The sequence below is a fragment of the Triturus cristatus genome, chromosome 12, assembly GCF_964204655.1.
Source record: "Triturus cristatus chromosome 12, aTriCri1.1, whole genome shotgun sequence".
Taxonomy (NCBI): domain Eukaryota; kingdom Metazoa; phylum Chordata; class Amphibia; order Caudata; family Salamandridae; genus Triturus; species Triturus cristatus.
In genome coordinates, this window is record NC_140595.1 from 808768137 (window position 1) to 808787432 (window position 19296).

General features: G+C 46.7%; 1 long non-coding RNA gene across 2 annotated transcripts in view; it reads right to left on the minus strand.

The window, feature by feature from the left end:
- Positions 1 to 19296, minus strand: part of LOC146782934 (uncharacterized) — a 204852-nt gene that overhangs the window by 178497 nt on the left and 7059 nt on the right. Inside the window, exons 2-3 of one of the 2 annotated variants that reach the window (XR_014972083.1) lie at positions 4061 to 4151; positions 3737 to 3974 (exon numbers count right to left, since the gene is read on the minus strand). The exons of the other annotated variant lie outside the window; for it this stretch is intronic. This is a non-coding gene — a long non-coding RNA (uncharacterized LOC146782934). The remainder of the gene's footprint in view (positions 1 to 3736; positions 3975 to 4060; positions 4152 to 19296) is intronic. 2 annotated transcript variants of the gene reach the window in all.

A 19296-nucleotide genomic window follows, 5' to 3' on the forward strand; every position in this document is an offset into this window, starting at 1 on the left:
TGTAAATAAAATGAAATGCATTACAAATATATTAGCACTTAGATCCTCAATTACACCCTAATTTGTTGAGACCAGTCCGTAACCATAATAAGTTGATAAGTCGAAGAGCAACTGGTGAGTATACAGGTTAGTATGAACTTTGTTTAGTCCAGATATTGTAATAGCCAAGGAAATTAGTTGCCAAGTAATAGAGTCCAGATACTGTAATAGCCAAGGAAATTAGTTACCAAGTAATAGAGTGCGGAAAATAAAGCAAAACGCCACCAAATAGAATGTAGTTTATGGATACATAAAGCCGTGTAGATCTCGGAGATGTCAAAGCTGTAGGAACAAGTGCGAATGAACCAGTGCATACGGGACAAAAATCAGATGGTGGGAGAGTAAAACGAGAACGTAGAGGTGAACTCACCTCCTCGTAAGATGACGAAAAACAAAAATAAAATAAAAGGGTAATGTACCAGACGCATCAGTGTGCAGGACATGCTGATATGTGAGAAGCATTTGTCTCACTTGGGGAGCGTTGTTGTATGTTGTGATAAATCTAATACTACCGGAGTCTTCTTTTTTTCTTTTATTTCCTGTTAGTGTGTCTTCCCTTTTTATCATGTCTACTCTTTCCAGATCTTTATTTATGGTGTGTGCGGAGTAGCCTCTCTCTTAAACCCTTTTTGTCATTACCCTCATTTCTTCTTGAAATGCTTCTTGCGTGCTATAATTTCTTTGTCCCTAGTAACTCCCCAAATGGAAGGTTATGAACAGTGTCATAGCTAGAGGTACTGCCACCCGGGGTGGCCCCTAAGTTTGCCGCCAGGGTGCAGGTAGGAGCGGGGGGGGTGGTAGTAATCGAAGGACAATTTGTTTGGGGAGTGGCAGACGGACGACTTGCAGGGGGATGGAGGTAGTCGACAGACATGACTCCCACCGCCCCCAAAAGCGGACCACCCTCCCTAGCTATGCCACGGGTTATGAATCAGAATACGCGGAGGATTGGTTGAAGCTGTAAGCCGGGACTCGTAATAAAAAGTATATGTTATACCTTAGGTGGATTTTTTTAAACTTAAACTTCAGCCAAATAGTTTTGATTTAATTTCGTATGTTTAACTTAATTAAAGCTTTAATTCAAAATTAAGTTAACAGTGCTGTAACATGCTTTTATTTAGTTTTTACATTTGAAATACATATATAGCATTAATTTACTATATTATTAACATAAACATATTTTTAGTAACTTTTTCCAAGTTTAAAAAAAATGTTTTAGTTAACAACATAGTAGAGGGTTGGTGTTTGCAGTCCAAGGTTATATGCATCAGAGTTCCTTGAAGCCACTCTCTAGATCAAGCTCCTTTTATAGACAAAATCTACATTTTCACTTCCTTTCCTTATACTGGTCGGGCTCTCGCACACATGCTTTGTTTTGGCGTAAGCGAGATTAAGGGGTAGAAAGTGAGAAAATAAATGGCTAAAGAATTGGGTGTCTCCCTTCTCAGCAGGAAGAGCTGTCAGGCATGCTGTAAGCCAGGGGAAATGTAGGTGATTTATAAACAGAGCGTTCCTGCATCCTATCACTACAGACAACACTGTTGAACAAGCATCGGCAAAGCCATTCAGTCTGGTGTTGACCAGCAGCCTTTTGGCTTTGCCAATGCTTATTTTGTTTAGTTATGCTTTTTGCATAACTTTATTGTTATGTAATCTGCCCGGCCCTCATAAATCTAAAAACAACATAGGATGAAAGAAAAAATATATTTTGATCTCTAAAAGCACACATTGCTATTGTAGTCCTGGGCACTTAACCGCTTCGGTGCTCATGACGAGCCCAGCTTGTCATGAGGCACAGTGGAGCTGTGCTCAGGATGAGCTGGGCTCGTCATAACCGTCGCGGCCCACCCACGCGCTATTGATTCCCCGCCTGTGCGGGAGAATCAATCAGTGGGTGGGGTCGTGACGAGCTCAGCTCGTCATGAGCACAGCTCCACTGTGCCTCATGTCGAGCTGGGCTCGTCACGAGCACAGCGCCACCGCCCCCCGCACCACGGGGGAATTACCCCCGCGTGGAAGGGGTTAAGAGAACTAGTTTGTTTGTGAATGTGCTCCTTGTAAAAGGGCAGAATGGCATCACTCGTAGTGAATTCCAATAGGTAAAGTGGGCTTTCCCATTGCCATATGCTGTAGTGGGTGGGAGAAAATGTGAATGACACAACAACAGACCAATGGATGAAGAATGCAGACTGAAAGCTCCAGAAGTAAGTATATTATGCAAATAATTTTAGTAAAATCAAAAGGCCTTTGCTAGTGCCAGGCCTGAAAATAAAGGTTTATTGAGCAGCAACGCACTTTATTAGAGGGGGGAGGGACTAAACATCGACTGGTTGTTCTATCCACAAAGCTGAGCACATTTTTAGGGCTCATCTACTAGACAGTGCGTGCTCTGCTTGTTGCAAGATGTATTGTTCGCTTACACTTGGGCTTAGAGGCGGCCTGTTGCTTACCATTGGTTAGATTTATTGTCATTTGCATTAACTAGCTTCTTATTCATTGGTGTGTGAGGATTGCTTCCTCTTCTTGTGTGTGTCCCTCCCCTGGAGCATTAACGCATTACTGTGTCCTTAGACTGCTAGCTTTTTAGGCACTATATTTTTCTATTTTTTAAGCACTCCAAGACAGTGCATGTGTTTTCCAGCTGTCTCTCTAAAGTGCTTCTATTCCCAGCTCTGCGCTGCTCCCTCTCTCTCTCTCCTGTGAGGATCTCCACCAACCCCTCTATGATGTGTTCACCTATGTATGATCCCCTGCCCATTTTGGTTTCTTACCTGTATACTTCTAGCCTCTCTCTCTCTCTCTCTCTCTCTCTCTCTCACCTGTTTACTTTTCTACCCCGGCTCCTGCACTCCATGTTGCTCTCCCTCTTTTATGTTGCTGTCCCTTGTGCCCTCCTTGTTGCTTTGCCCTGCGCCCTCCACGTTCCTTCCACCTCACCTGTCCAATCCATGTTGCTTCCGGCCCCCAAGTTGCTTCAGCCTTCATCGGCCCCATGTGTTGCTTCCACACCCACCTCTATGTGTTGCTTTCCCCCACTGGCTTTTCCACCTTGTTGCTTCCGTGCCCCTGGTCTGGGTTTCTTTCTTCCACCAGGTTTGCAACATGTTTTCTTTTTTTATTTGCCAATCCAAGTTACAACGTGCTTGGTGCACGCACCTACAAAATGATGCAAAAGGCTTTTGTTTCCAATTTAGCCATGCCACACAGCATCGAGGGTGCTGCATAGCATGGCTAAAAGGTAGCTGCTTTGGCAGTGTGTGTTGATGGTGCCAACACTCAGGAAGCATGAGTAAAATGCTTACTGGTCCTTGATTGGCTGGAGGCCTGAGAAGAAACATTCTGATTGGTCCTCGCTCCCAAGGTCTGGAAGCACCGGAAATCTTTGATGATTTTTCCCTCAGGGGATCAAAGAATACCTCATAATTGTCTTCTATTAATGAAGAGATTTTCTTCTTCACTTGAAGAAAAAGAAGCTTCCTGACATTTTGATTTGTGTGGCAGGGTACATAAATCCAGATGTTGTGGTGATAACCCTATAAGATGCTGTAGGCAGCTGACTAATCGGGGCACCAGATATGTCACAAGCGTGAGCAAGGTTACAACAAATTTCCTTAAAAACGCGTTGTTGCTAAATGACAGAGAGTTTCTGATACTGAGCTCCTTGCCCACAAGCTGGTCAGGACCCTCTGCAACTCACCACCTAAAGACGTCTTCTGGTCCACGACATCGGCAAACGAGTCTGGAACTAAGCGGCGTGCAACCCAAACCTCTTGTCTGGCCGCCTCTGAGCCCTGGGGCCACTTAAAAGCCTCCCTAGAGCGGAAGAGGGAGCTCAGCCCATCCATAGATGCTGTAGCAGCTCGTCTACACCATGAGGCTGTAAGCCTCCCTGGAGAACCTTCGAGAACACATATTCATCTGTCCCTCTGCAATCTCTGAAGAGAAGAGATCAGAGAATCTTGTTAGCCCTCCCCAGGCTGAGCATTGTTTAGGATTCTGGTAGAATCGAGCCCGGACATACCTCTCGTAGCACAATGCTCCCTTGCACACAACTGGATCCTTGGGTGGCCGTCACAAGGTCTGAAGAGTTGTGCTGTCCCTCCTGGCCAGACCTGTATTAAAATAAAGGAAATGGACATTAGAGGTGAGAGGAAACCCAGGGCGAAGGTTAGACTTTAAACTCATGAGACTCCACACGCAAAGGACAACCCCTCTTCCATCCTAATGGCTGTCAAGACATCTTCTATCAAGGACAGCGCCAGTGGACAAAGATTTGTGTTGGCTCAGGTTGGCTGCCCCTTCGTTTTTAATTTCTATCTCCTACCTACTCCTAGTCTCTAGGCCCCCTATAGACCTTACACCAATCATAGCCACCCATCAAGCCTATTACAACTAACACAACCGACAGAACACTACAAAACCATACATGCTGTGGCAGTGGTTGGATGGTTGTTAGAGATCAAGTATAGGAATACGAGTTTCTCCTCCAAGTGTATGGGAGAGATGCTCCCATCTAGACCAAAAATATATTTAGAAATCTAAACGTCTCTGGGTGGTACTCATAGGTGGGTGTGTGTCTTACAGTGCTGTAAAGTTTTAGGGTTTCTGTGGCCAGTCCACGGGCAAGGTCCTTTTTTGATGGTCTGGGTCAAACACTCAGCTTTTTTCAGGAAGCGTAGAGAAACAGCGTTCTATGAAACAGGACATAAAGTAGATACCAAAATGCATAATGGAAATGCCAGATGGATACAATCCAATAAAATAAGAAACTAAGAGGAGAAAAGAATTTCTGAGTTAAGAGACAAGGTCCTGCCACCTCCACCCTGTTGACGGCCTCTTTCTGCTTCACACACACTTGAACATTTTCTGGTGGTCGGTAGGGGCTGGTGGCGACCCCTGCAGCGTTAGCACCACGGCCACTTCTCAGGTATCTGTTCAAAATCCACGAGCCCTCTAGATGTGGCTAACACGGTATCTGGTTGGCTCGAGTTTGGGGCTGGCGACGCTTGTGTGACGTGGTTCATATTATGGATCCTGGCATCACTTGCTGCTTGCGATGCTTGTGTGACGTGGTTCTTACTAGGCAGCCTAGCATCACTTGCTGCTTGCGATGCTCACAGAGTCAGTGCATGGTCAGTCCCTACCGGCCTTTTAAATGTTAAAGCTTCCAGACCGAGGGCCAGGTCCTTCATGGCTGTGACCTTTCCCCTCCAGATGTTTGGAGGCAGTAGGTTTAGTGGCGGCCTTCGGATTGGGCTTGGGCCCATCATGCTCTCTATGCTGCTACTTGTTGCAGATAAACAAACAAGATTGGTTCAGTGGGACTCCTTTCTTATATACTCAGAAGAGCGCTCTCTCTCTTGGTATATGAAATATATTGTCCATTTATTCTCAAACATACGTATGGAATGAATATCAACGACATCAACTAAAGTACAGACGTCGCAGTGCTCAAAAAGTGCAGTGGTGTGCAGTTTTCACAATTATACATATATACAATGGGATGTCTCCGAATTTTTGTAACCAGGGAAAGTCCTAAATATATCCACTGTTTGTTTGTTTATGTGTTGTAGGTGTTGTGAATCATTGTATGGTACTGTCTGCAGAGGCCTGACCTGGTGTGTGAAGACAGTTTCTTGCCAAAGTTACTATCATACTTCTTAATTTTCCTAAACTCACAAACAAGCCTGCACCACTGGACACCAGGCATTGAGGTCTTTTGTTAACAAAAATAAACATATGGTGAGGTTTATCCACCACCATCAGGCCATCATCCAACCATTGTCACTCAAATCTAACACCTTCTGCTAGAAATGCCTTTTACTGTCTGTCCAGACATCTGGCGGCGATACCCTGGTCTCCAGATCCCTACTTGCTATTGATCCTTGTGTACTCTAAAATCAATTTTGCTTGGTTTCTCTTTTAACAGGTACCAGCTGGTGTTCCCTAATATTCCCAAGCACAGAAGAAGTGACACAAGGACTCACAAACTCAGACAGAAGCTGCCTGTGAGCTTTGGTGGCCTTCTATTGTCACTGCCAAGTCACTGTACTCACTTCTGAGATACCAAGTGCTGTGCTTTTTATTTTCCTCTTTCTTCCCTTTCTACCTAAGCACTACATGTGGTCATTAGGACAGGCTCTGTTCCCCTACAGGCAATGCCTGAACTCACTGGAATGCTTATTGCCACATTGCGTACCATTTCTGTGAACCAATCAGCTTCTTTTTCACTACCACCTTGTGTGCCTGCCATCATTTGACCAGCCTTGGACTGAAGATCACGTAGGAAAACAATTTGCCCAGTTACTTTTTTCACATCCTGAACTGTTTCAAACCACATCCTTACTTCTGTTAACAGAGTGAATATCTCAGTGGAGTCGTCTACAGAAGAATCTACAGCCCCATTGGGCAGAATTGAAGACCTTCTATGATTGTGCCAGCCATCGCCGCTGGACTTAAATGGAACACCATTTTATTTTCGGTCTCTAAACACTCTGTCAAATGTGTGTCTAGGATGCCGTCTGTAGGGTTCATTGTGATCTTGAGAGGTCAGCAGCCACATAGCTTGGTACCACTGTCAGCCGAGCTGCAACCCGTCTGCGAAATATAGTTTTCAGCCAGGCTTACCTTGATGGTCGAAACGGCTTTGGTGAAAAAAGGGCGCCGGATGACCATCCGGCGCCCTTAGAGAGTACCTCTGCTTGGCCTTTGTCTACTCTGTTGTTTTATTAAGACTGCTTTTATTGAAATTATATTCCTGCGCTGATTTTAAATGATTATTTGCTGATGTGTGTTTTTAAAAAGAAAACGTCTACATTTGTCCTAACATTGTGGAATTAGCTCAGCATTTTGCACATTTTGCACATTGCCTATTTGCACGTGTGTATTCTTACCGGGAAGGCTCTTCTTGTACGCTTCTCCCCGCTAATTTTCGACACTCGACCCAAGCGGACCCGGCTGTAGGCGGGCCCGCATTGCACCTGGGATTGACGTGTCAGTCAGGGGCGTGATTCCTGGCACGATAAAAATGGCGCTGGGACGGTCGCGCAGCGGTTCGTAGAGAGTACCTCTGTTTGGCCTTTGTCTCCTCTGTTGTTTTATTAAGACTGCTTTTATTGAAATTATATTCCTGCGCTGATTTTAAATGATTATTTGCTGATGTGTGTTTTTAAAAAGAAAACGTCTACATTTGTCCTAACATTGTGGAATTAGCTCAGCATTTTGCACATTTTGCACATTGCCTATTTGCACGTGTGTATTCTTACCGGGAAGGCTCTTCTTGTACGCTTCTCCCCGCTAATTTTCTACACTCGACCCAAGCGGACCCGGCTGTAGGCGGGCCCGCATTGCACCTGGGATTGACGTGTCAGTCAGGGGCGTGATTCCTGGCACGATAAAAATGGCGCTGGGACGGTCGCGCAGCGGGCGCACGCAGCGGGCGCGCCGGCGGTGCGCCGAAGGCGCGCCAAAGGCAAGCCCGTCTGCGCCCGTCCGCGCCCGATCCACGCCCAGCGCCAGGACCCCTGCCCCTCGCGACTTGCATTTGTATAGCAGAGGGGAGTTGTTTGATATGGATAACTCTGTTTGTCGACCCCACAATTGGGATCCTAATCAGAGGGATTCATGGTTAAAATCCTGCCCCAAGTGTGAGGGCCAGGTTTGGAACAACATCAGGAAGGACGACGGGAGGTCCCCACAGACCGGCCAGAAAGCCGGAGAGTTCAGGACTGAGAGTAAAGTAATGCTCCCCCCCTTGACGAAAGGCCACCCACTCCAGTCGCTTAGCTGTGCTCTGGTGAATGTCCGTCGCTGCATAAGCATACTTACCAAATTCATGATCTGATAGAAAGTGGTGCGTATGACTTAGTTTTTTTAACTGAGACATGGTCGGATGAGGCGTCCGGTCATGACTGGAACACTGCCTTACCGAGTGGGTATGTTGTCTCTTCCCAAGATAGAGGTGAGAAGAAAGGGGGGGGAATAGCTGTTGTTCATCTATCTCACCTGAAAATTCGGGTGGAAACACACCTGGACCTTGCCGCGGAAGCAATGTTTTTCAATATTTATGTGGCCAATATGTATAACTTCCGCGGGATTTTAGTTTATCGTCCACCAGGTCCTAAGTCCACCTTCCCAGGTCTGCTTATGCATTGCTTAGAGTCTCGAGTGGATTATCATCCGTTTATGATTTTGGGCGATTTCAATTATCATTTAGAACTCCCGAATCAATCCGAGGTTGCCACGTTAATCGAAAGTTTAGCGGCGCTGGATTTTAACCAAATAGTCACTAGTCCCACGCACAGTGGTGGACATACCCTGGATGGCATATTTATTAATAATATGACTTTGAAAGTGGTCAATATCATGGCGCTCCCCTGGTCTGATCATAAGGTAGTAAATTTCACTATCATGACTGGGATATCAGCTACTTTCCCAGGTCACAGAGTAGAGAATCGTATGATCAGACTATGGTCTCAGGTGACTGCTGAAAAACTACTCCCTATATTGGCCGGGTCACGTCCTGTCCAGACTAATGAGAGTTCCGAGGCGGCACTGTACTTCAGGGAGTGGCTGGAGTCGGCGGTGGAAAGGGTAGCCCCTCAGAAGTCACTGGGTACCAGGAGAACTAAACCAAGTGCATCTTGGTATAACGCAGAGCTCAAGACCTTGAAGGCCACATGTAGAAGGGCGGAGCGGTCTTGGAGGAAGGATTATAGCGTGGAGGGTAAAGCACATTATAATAGCACCCTCGCAGCCTACAAGCATGCGATAGTGACAGCCAAGAGTGCCTATTTTTCTGCCAAAATCAGGGATGCCGGCAACTCGGCCAAGGAGCTGTTTAGAACTATAACAGTGCTGGCTAAACCTCCCCAGGACAGCAACTATCGACCGGACCAAGAAATGTGCCAAAAGTTGGCAGTATATTTCCAAGAGAAGGTCCAGGTCATATATAATGAGTTCAGCAGCTTGGGTCACAGCCTAGGAACGGGAAAGGTAGGGCCGGATTTGGGCATGAGGAACGACATAGAACTCAGTGAGTTTGCCTCAATTACTGTGGAGGAAACTCAGAGGCTGATCCTCTCAACAAACTCAGGATCACCTCTGGATCCTTGCCCCCCCATCTGTGGTCCATTTGGCTGCTGACTTGATAGCGGAGGAACTGTCCCAGGTAATTAACATTGCAATGCAATCTGGGCGTTATCCGTCTTGTTGGAAGAGGGCAATAATTAAACCTTTATTAAAAAAAACAACATTAGACCCTCTCGTTTTGAAAAACTATCGTCCAATCTCTGCCCTGCCCATGGGGGCGAAGATTCTGGAGAAAGAACTAAACCGTGCCCTTACGGCACACTTGGTAGCCCACGATCTGCTCGACTCATCTCAGCACGGTTTCCGTGCCCAGCACTCCACGGAGTCAGCATTGTTGATCGCAGCAGAAAATGTACGGGCTATAGTAGACCGCGGAGGTCGAGCAGTATTGGTGATGTTGGACCTCTTGGCGGCCTTTGATACCGTTAATCACAAGGTGCTGCTTCGAAGGCTTCAGGAGTTTGGGGTCCAGGGTAGGGCATTGGCACTGTTAGCCTCCTTTTTGGATGGCAGAGATAACAGTCTGTTATGGGACGGCCTGCGGTCAGACCCTTTCCATTTACCATGTGGTGTGCCACAAGGCTCCTCTTTGTCCCCCACGCTCTTCAACATTTATGTAGCCCCCCTGGCCAAGCTTATTAAGGCTCAGGGCTTTACTGTGATCTCCTACGCTGATGATTCACAGCTTATAGTCTCGGCTGGTGAAGAATCAAATGACACGGCTAACAAGTTTCATAGCTGTATGTCCGTAATCATGAGATGGATGCGAGAAAACTTCCTTAAGATCAACACAGAGAAAACGGAAATAATGGAATTTGGTCCGGGAAGTCCGGTATGGAATAGCTCCTGGTGGCCGGCGGAGGCAGGTGAATGTCCCTGTCCTGTGCTTAAGGTCAGAAATCTGGGAGTGGTATTCGATAACCAACTTAATTTCTCTGCACATGTCAACAACCTTGCCTCCTCCTGTTTTTACTTAATCAGGATACTGCGGAAGATTTTCCCTTTTATTAATCCAGATCTCCGCAGGAATGTGGTGGTAGCTTTAGTGCTGTCCAAAATGGACTATTGCAATGCAGTACTGCTAGGACTGAACAAGACCTTGCTCAAAAGACTGCAGATCCTGCAGAATGCGGCAGCTAGACTCCTGTTGGATGTACCCAGGGACCAGTCTGTTGTCAAGGGAATTGAAGCGCTGCACTGGCTCCCAGTTCAGCAGCGTATAGAGTTCAAGGCGTTAAGCCTAGTCCATAAGGCGGTCTTTGGGGGGGGAGCTCTGGAAGTCCAGAAGCTCTTCAGCCCATATCTCCCGGGGCGGACACTGAGATCATCTACGCAAAGCTTGCTGAAACTGAATCGTGTCAGAAAAGCCAGATGGGGTGGTAGAGCTTTTTCCTTTCAGGCGGCCTGCCTGTGGAATGAGCTCCCTGGCTTTGTGAAACTTACGGAGAATCACCAAGCTTTCAGAAAACTGATAAAAACACGGCTGTTTGATACGACCAGGGGTTAGGTGGAGCGATCTCTCTCTATGGACCAGCGCCAAGACGCCTCGGCATTCGTTCGCGCTTTATAAGTGATGATCCTATCCTATCCTATCCTATCCATACCATATTGACATGGTAAACCTATTAGCTCTTTCTTTGTTCTCTGGAGACAGACCTCCTTCCAAAAATAGGGGTCTGTCATCAGAAAATAACAAGCATTGGCAAAGCTGCTAGGGCAGTCCTTGGCTGCCAGTCTTTTGGATTTATCAATGCTTATTTTGTTTTGTCATTGTTTTAGTAAAACTTTATTTTTAAGGGGCTACTAGATCCTTGTCAGTATAGTCAATAAATGTTAAAAGCAAAAATATTTTTGGGGATTCAAAAAGCACACTTTGCCATAGCAGTCCCCGGTCATCCATATTTGTAAAGCGCAAACATATCACCCCTTTAGGTTTCAAGAAGCTGGGGGCCGTTGGGAAGATTAAGTGAGCTATTGCCCAGTGTCGCATGATGCTGTGCTGCTGCCGGGGATCGTACCGTGAGTGCCGCGCTCCAGAGTCAGCCGCTCTGGCCATTGTGCCACACCTCTCCCTGGTAGTAAAGGGAACTACTTTGTGCAGAGGTGCTATTTGTGAAGGTAAGAGTGCTGTCACTCACAGTGAAGTTAGCCAATGACAGAAGTAGGCTGACCCATTGCCCCATGCTGCATGCAATAGTGGCAGGAGACAATACAAATGGCACAACAGTAGGGCAACGGATGAAAAAGATTGGCTGAAAGGCCATGTGAGTCAATCAATCAGGATTTATGAAGTGCGGCAAATCACTGGTGAAGGTCTCAAAGATGCTGGAGTTGGTGGTAGGGGCGTAACACAAGCACCCGTGCCCCCGCAGTGCGGGGAGCCCCCGAGCTGCAGGGGGCCCCCTCTGTACAGTACTCTTGTCCTACAGCTCCTGATAAAATCTGGAGCGGGGTCCCCTCCATGCACCTTGCAGGGGGACCATCTCAATTTTCGTTATGCCACTGGTTGGTGGTTGCTTGGTGGTGGTCTGTTCAATCATACAGCCAGGTCTTGAGTCCTTTCCTGAGTTCCTGAAGTATAGTATACATACATACATATATAGTATATATACAGTTGTAGTAAAATCCAAAGGGCTTGGCTAACCCCAGATCTAAAAAATAGTGCCCCTGATGGGCTGGGCTTCCCTTTTTTCTGTCTGCGACTGCTGGACAAGGAAAACAATTAGGACACAATGTTTAGGAGCGATTATCCAAACTATGGCAACCCCCATTATGTGGGGAGCTGCTCTAATACCATGAGCAGGAGTGGGGTTTCCCACCGACGCAGCCAGAGACAGCTTCTCTTTCGGGAAAACTGACGGGTCTCCCAACATCTAAATGAGGAGACATTTGAGAGGTTGCAACATCCGCCGACTTTGCTTGATGTCCTGTTAGTACTACCCACCTTCAAATGACCTCCAATATCTTTACTGCCTTGGGCTTAGAGTGTATCTTATCCCCATCTTTTGACCCTCCAAAACCAAACCCGGAGGTGGGGTTACCTCTAAACGACCAGTACTGGACCAGTGGTGTTTACTGGGCTGTAGATTAGCCCTATACTGTACATCTATATAACATAGCATAATCATCAGCCCCATTGAAATGCTCTCTAGGCGCACACGCCCTTTACACTCAAGTGCCGCTCTTCCTGTTAGTTTGCTTCTAGCCGCAAATCCCATTTTCTACCTTAAACTGTCCCAACAAGATCCAGTCTCCTGCCTGTAGTGGTGGGAGCAGGTCACTGTCGAATACTTGGCCGGGTTCGGTTCGGGTAGCGGGATAGCTGCCTGAGGCCCAGGCTTCGAGGTGGACTCTTCCACAGACAGCTACCGCCTGCCCCTCACACTCTCAGTAAATATCGACGGTGCCCGAGAGGTTCATTCAGATCCACGTCGCCAATGTATTATCCTAACTCATCCTAACGTGCTTCCCGCACAAACAACACATTGTCACGCTTGCGCACATCATCTGGACGTCTGCTTCTTCCCCCCGGGTAGGCACCCCTGACTGCCTACTTTTGCCCTCAGGCAGGGCAAGGTCGGTGGTTCTGCTCGTGAATATAGCCAGCAGGCGATGCCTGTTGCTCCAAATGTTGTAATCCTATCTGAATAGTTTCGGTGTTTTGACTACAGGCAACATTCGAATCCCACACTCTGGCACCAGGGTGGGTGTGGGCGGGGCCACCTGTCACTCAGTGTCCAGATGTAGACAGTGCACAAGCTGAGCATTTGCTGAGACCCCTAGCTGTCCCTCCCCCGCCCACCACCGACATCTTGGAAGAACGTACAACTTGCTTTTAAAATTAAGGCAGAAATGGTGTGTGTTCATAGTTTGTTATAAATTGGAAGGTCAAGGGTCAGTTGTAGCTGGAGAGTCAGCTTTAAATTGGAGGGCCTGGTGTGAGCTGTGGCTGGAGGGTCGGGTGTCACCTGTATATTGGAGAGCCTGGGGGGCTTATTTAAGCTGGAGGGCTCTGTGATAACTGTGCCTTGAAGACTCTGATGCAGGCGATGCACTGGCGGGCCTAGGGGCTGATTTAAAATGGAGGGTCTGGGGTTTGATATGAGCAGGAGGGAGTTGTGCGAGCAACAAGCTACAAGCCCTTGTGCCTTTATGGCTGATATAAACTGGAGGGTCTGAGGTCAGATATAAAATGGAAGGGTCTGGGTTCAGCTATAAACAGGAGGGTCTGAGGTCAGATATGAACTGGTGGGTCTGAGGTCAGATATAAACTGGAGGGTCTGAGGTCAGATATAAAATGGAAGGGTCTGAGGTCAGATATACAATGGAAGGGACTGGGTTCAGCTATAAACAGGAGGGTCTGAGGTCAGATATGAACTGGTGGGTCTGAGGTCAGATATAAACTGGCGGGTCTGAGGTCAGATATAAACTGGAGGGTCTGAGGTCAGATATAAACTGGAGGGTCTGAGGTCAGATATACAATGGAAGGGACTGGGTTCAGCTATAAACAGGAGGGTCTGAGGTCAGATATGAACTGGTGGGTCTGAGGTCAGATATAAACTGGAGGGTCTGAGGTCAGATATAAAATGGAAGGGTCTGGGTTCAGCTATAAACAGGAGGGTCTGAGGTCAGATATGAACTGGTGGGTCTGAGGTCAGATATAAACTGGAGGGTCTGAGGTCAGATATAAACTGGGGGGCCTGGGGCAAGATATAAACTGGAGGGTCTGAGGTCAGATATAAACCGGAGTATCTGAGGTTCAATATAAGCTGGAAAGGTCTGGGTTAGATATAACCTGGAGGGTTTGAGGTCAGATGTGAACTGGAGGGTCTGAGGTCAGATATAAACCAGAGGGCCTGGGATCAGATAATAAACTGGAGTGTCTGGGGTCAGATATACGCTGGAATGGTCTGGGTTAGATATAAACTGGAGAGTTTGAGGTCAGATATGAACTGGAGGGTCTGACGTCAGATATAAACTGGAGGGTCTGAGGTCAGATATGAACTGGAGGGTCTGAGGTCAGATATGAACAGGAGGGTTTGATGTCAGATATAAACTGGAGGGTTTGGGTTAGATATAAACTGGAGGGATTGAGGTCAGATATGAACTTGAGGGTCTGAGGTCAGATATAAACCGGAAGGGTCTGGGTTCAACTATAAACTGGAGGGTCTGGGGTCAGATATAAACTGGAGGGTCTAGGGTCAGACATAAACCAGAGAGTCTGGGGTCAGCTATAAACTAGAGAGTCTGAGGGCTGATATAAACTGGAGGGTTTGGGATCAGATATAAACTGGAGGGTCTGACATAAACTGGGGGGGCCTGGGTCAGATATAAGCTGGAGGACCTGGTCACTGATATAAACCAGGAGGTCTGGGGTCAGATATAAACTGGAGGGTCTCGGGTCAGACATAAACCAGAGGGTCTGGGGTCAGCTATAAACTAGAGAGTCTGAGGGCTGATATAAACTGGAGGGTTTGGGATCAGATATAAACTGGAGGGTCTGACATAAACTGGGGGGGCCTGGGTCAGATATAAGCTGGAGGACCTGGGCGCTGATATAAACCAGGAGGTCTGGGGTCTAATATAAACTGGATGGACTGGTGAGAGCTGTAAGCGACAGGCTCCTGTGCCAGCTGTGCATTTTGATGGTCTGATGTCAGCTATACACTTGAAGGTCTGGGGTGAGTTATAGCTGGAGGGTGTGGGGTCAGCTATACATTGGAGGGTCTGGGGTCTCATAGAAGCTGAGGAGTCTGATGTCAGCTATAATAAGGTACAGTGCCTTGTGTGAGATATAAACCAATGTTTCCACATAAAAAGTGCCTAGGTATTATTTTTTGGAAGGCATTATGGGACTGATTACGAGATTGGTGGTGCCAGAGCAGACCGCTGTACTGGCCGCCAAACCTGTGTTGGCACCGCCTGCCAGATTACGAGTTTCCTCTTGTCTGGTGGCTTTTTCTGGCGGTCCCACGGAGGTGCCTCTGAAAATGGGCATGGTAATGGGAATGCTAAAAATAATTTCTGCATGGCATGGACTGCAAAGTCCATGCTGTGCAGGAACTGGGGTGCAAGCACACAAGGGGGCACATGTTGTGGTCCCCTGCATGCATCCACATGCACATGGGCAACCCTTTCTTTCAGGACCGCCAGCCTTTTCATAGAGGGAAGACCTCCATGATACCGCTGGCGGTCCTGAAACTCGTAATATGCTTGGCGGTGCCGTTGCGGCACCGCCAGGATATTACTGAGCCCCTGACCGCTGCACCACCACCAGGGAATGGCGTTTTCCTGGCAGTTGCAGCGACGCAATGGCAGTCCGACCGCTCAACTTCTAATGGGGTAGTCATACCGCAAGTGCGGCGGTGGCTGGACCACCACCGCCACACCCCAGTGAGTCTGGCAATCCTTGGACCACCAGACTCATAATTAGGCCCAAAGTGCCTTTCACTCCTAAGTCCCACAGGGATCCAAAGATATTTGGAAAGTTTGTCTCACCTCCAACTTGTGACAAGCTTCATCTAGGAGATCGAGCCACACAAGGATAGATGAATGCCACCCTGGTAGACTCAACCAATCTAAATGAAGTTCTTAAATAAGAAGTTGCTGGATGGTACCAGGGACCCATTTGTGTAGCAAAAATATTTGATGGTATGCCTTTTTAGGATTGCCTTTATTCTGAGATTACCCCGAACATGATTAAAAACAAATGATTGCGGATGTTTGATGAAGGTCAATGGTTCATCCATTCAAAAAGTTTTGACAACATGTTTCGGCCTATTTCAAAAGCCCACACTGGTCTGCAGCCTTCTTCAGGCCTCCTACAATCCCTGCCTATTTTTTGCACTCATTTCATGCACATTTATGAGGCATACAGCTATCGTACCTGTTTTTACTCTTTTGGGTGCACCCTAGAGTTGGATGGCTCAAGCCGCCTGGTAAGATGGGTGGCACTCCCCTGTAGTCACACATTTATCACAGGGTATGTGACCTGGTCTCACCTAATCCTTCCTGCATCCTGACAGTCGCCAAACCAGAAGGGCTGGTATCTGCTATATATTGGAGGGTCTGGAGGGCGGATGTCAGCTGGAGGGCCTGGTGTCAGCAGTGCATAGAGGGTCCGATGCCAGCTATAAGATGGTGAGGCTGGCATGAGCTATAAGCCGAAGAGACGGATGTGAGCTGTGCACCAGAGAGTCAGAGTACATCCTGCAGGCATTGGCGGTAGACTGCGCCCTCTACCTGCCACTGGCATGCTTTGCAGCGAGGCGCTTCTGTCCAAGCCTCTGGTCTCCGAGCCGGTGTGGGTGAGTGTCTGCCCGTGTGGTGCCCTCCGGCCGCACTGAGGTGCTCTGTCATTCAGGGAGTGATTTGTAACACCCCGGCGTGTTGTTTTTCCCATTCCAGGCTCTCAGTCGGAGTTGTCTTTAGCTCCCCGGGGCCTGCTGTGCGCCGATGAGTGACACCTATTCTTGGAGGTGCGTGGCAGTAGTCTCATAAAGACAGGTGCTGCTGTTGGGGTTGACACCCTGTGATATAGGGTCCCCGTGACGTCTGTGGGGCTGGCCTTTTACTGCCTCTCAGCAGAGGGACCGTGCATCGCTATTCTTAACCTGGCGCCGGGATTCTGTGCCCTATGTTACTCTAGTTGACTTCGTTGTTTACTTTTGCTCTGTTTATCTCATTAGGTTTAACGCGGTGTTTCAGTTGCGCCTCTATTTATCTCGTGCATTTGACATCCTTTTTTATTTTCTCTCTTTATTACCCCCTTGTATTTTAGGTTTTACCTCTTCATGTCCCATTATCTACTAATTCCACTCTGCTTAATATTGTATTTCATATGGGTTTTTTTTTATTTTAACTTTACGTGACACCTGTATTTTACGTTGCTTATTTTTCCCTCAATAAGGTACTTTATTTGAAGTGCTTCAGAGTTATTTTTACTTGTCCAGTTGTATACAATTTAGTTAATATATTTTCCATACATCGTATTATTTTGTGCAATAGCTTGTATTATGTTTTCATTTATGTAACTCAATTTATTTTGCATATTTCTTTTTACCCTGTATATCAGTGTCATATATTGATGTTTTCATCTGTGTATAAGTCTTCACTCTTTTGCATAATTTTTTTATTTGTGTTGTTAACTGCATTTTATACTTTTTTTTACTCTATAACTAGGAATGTTTTATCCTGATAATATTTAAAGCTATTTGTGTATTAATGTAGGATTTTGATTAAGTACTACAAGTCACCTAGGTTACTTAAGTTCTCAATTAAAAAACAGAGAAGAATAAATACAATCAAAAGTTCTAAGAAAATATCTATATGTGTTCAGAGTACTTCAAAGTAGTGATTATTGTCATAAACTTACTTGACATGTAATGGTTGTTAATTATAGCTTTATGTATCTTCTTGTAATGTACTCATATATCTGAGTTTTATATTTAGAATATTTGCATTTATTATATGTTGAATCGTTCACATTATTAGATCTTATTTCTGCTCTACGTGTCTAATTGCATTTCATATTTTTCCATTTTTACTCTATATATCTCAGAGCTTTATACTTATAATGTTTTCATCAATATATTAATTAATTTTCCTCTTTATAGATCGCATTTGTTTTCAGTTTTGATTATTTTTTCTTCTATTTCACACTAACTTTTTCATTTTTATTTATTTTCTCTACCTATAGCGCTCTGCTCTCCACGCTGGTTTTGTTCTACGCATCCCACTTTTTTGCACTTACATATATAATTTTGTATATCGCTGTCCATTGCTGCTTCTCTTATTTCCCCGCCATCTAACTGTATTTGACATTGGTCGTGTTTCTCCCCTTATCCTCAATGTGTGGTTTTCACTGTTAAATTTTTCTACATTTACTATTATTTTGTCTAAAACAACCTCTTATTCTGGGTTCCGACGCCGTCGCTTGGTTGCTACAACCCTCCGCGCCCTCCCCCATCTCCTGGAGTGACAACAGCATGTGGAAACGTCAGATCCTGCTACCCCCAGGGAAGCAGAATAGAGCTCCCTCAGACCTCCCTCAGCTGGTTCCAGGGGCGCAGAGGTCAAGAAAACTATGCACTTATCGGGCCTGCGAAGAGCTTTTCTGACAACACCACAGTTTGCCTAAAGCTCACAACCGTAATCTCTGGGCCTGTGGGGGAGCTCGGGCCTGCTGAGGCAGGCTCCCTGGGAGAAACAAAATGGCATATTAATGCTGGCCCCCTCCTCAAGGAAACACCACCCATACTTTGCAGAGAACTCCGCCCTGTGTGTGAGGGAAGCTTTCAGTGAAGGTGCTCATATTGTACATCCATTGTGTCTGAGGGACGCTTGAACTGTGGTGTGATGGAAGCTTGCACCGCTGCTGAGCAGACTCTATCTCTACCTGTTCTGTGTGTGATGGAAGCTTGCACTGCTGCAGACCAGACTCTACCTCTACCTGTTCTGTGTGTAATGGAAGCCTGCACTGAGGTGACACATATTTCATCTTTTCTGTGGGTGATGGAAGCTTGCACCACTGCTGAGCAGACTCTAGATCTACCAGTTCTGTGTGTGAGGCAAGCTTGCACCGCTGTCGACCAGACTCTCCCACTTCTAGGTTCTGGAGAAGCTTGTGCTGCCTGTGCTGCACCAGTCTTGTAACTGAGGAAAGCTTGCACTGCGTGGAGAAGCCCTACTTTGCCTGTACCTGTTCCTTGTGTGAGGGAAGCTTGCACCACTGCTCATCAGACTCTGCCTCGTCTGTGTTCTGGGGAAGCTCAGTCAAGCTGCTGCTGCCTGTGCTGCACCAGTCTTGTATCTGATGGAAGCTAGTACTGCGTGGAGAAAGCTCACTCTACCAGTACCTGCCTGTATGTGAGAAAACACTGCACTGTGTTGACACATACAGCACCTCCTGAGGCAAGCTTGACCTTGTAGTATCCGTATGCTACTTATTCTGCAGATGAGGAATGGCCGTGCCTGCTCTGTATGGGTGGGAAGCTTGCACTGCTGATTCCAGTACTGTATCTGTTCTGTGTGAGGAAGTTTGCATGACTGCTACCTGTACTGTACCTATCTTGCATGAGAGGGAAACCTGTATGGCTGCAATCTGTAAAGCATGTTTCCTGTGTGTGACGGAGGCTTGCACTGCTAATATCCGCACCTTACTTATCC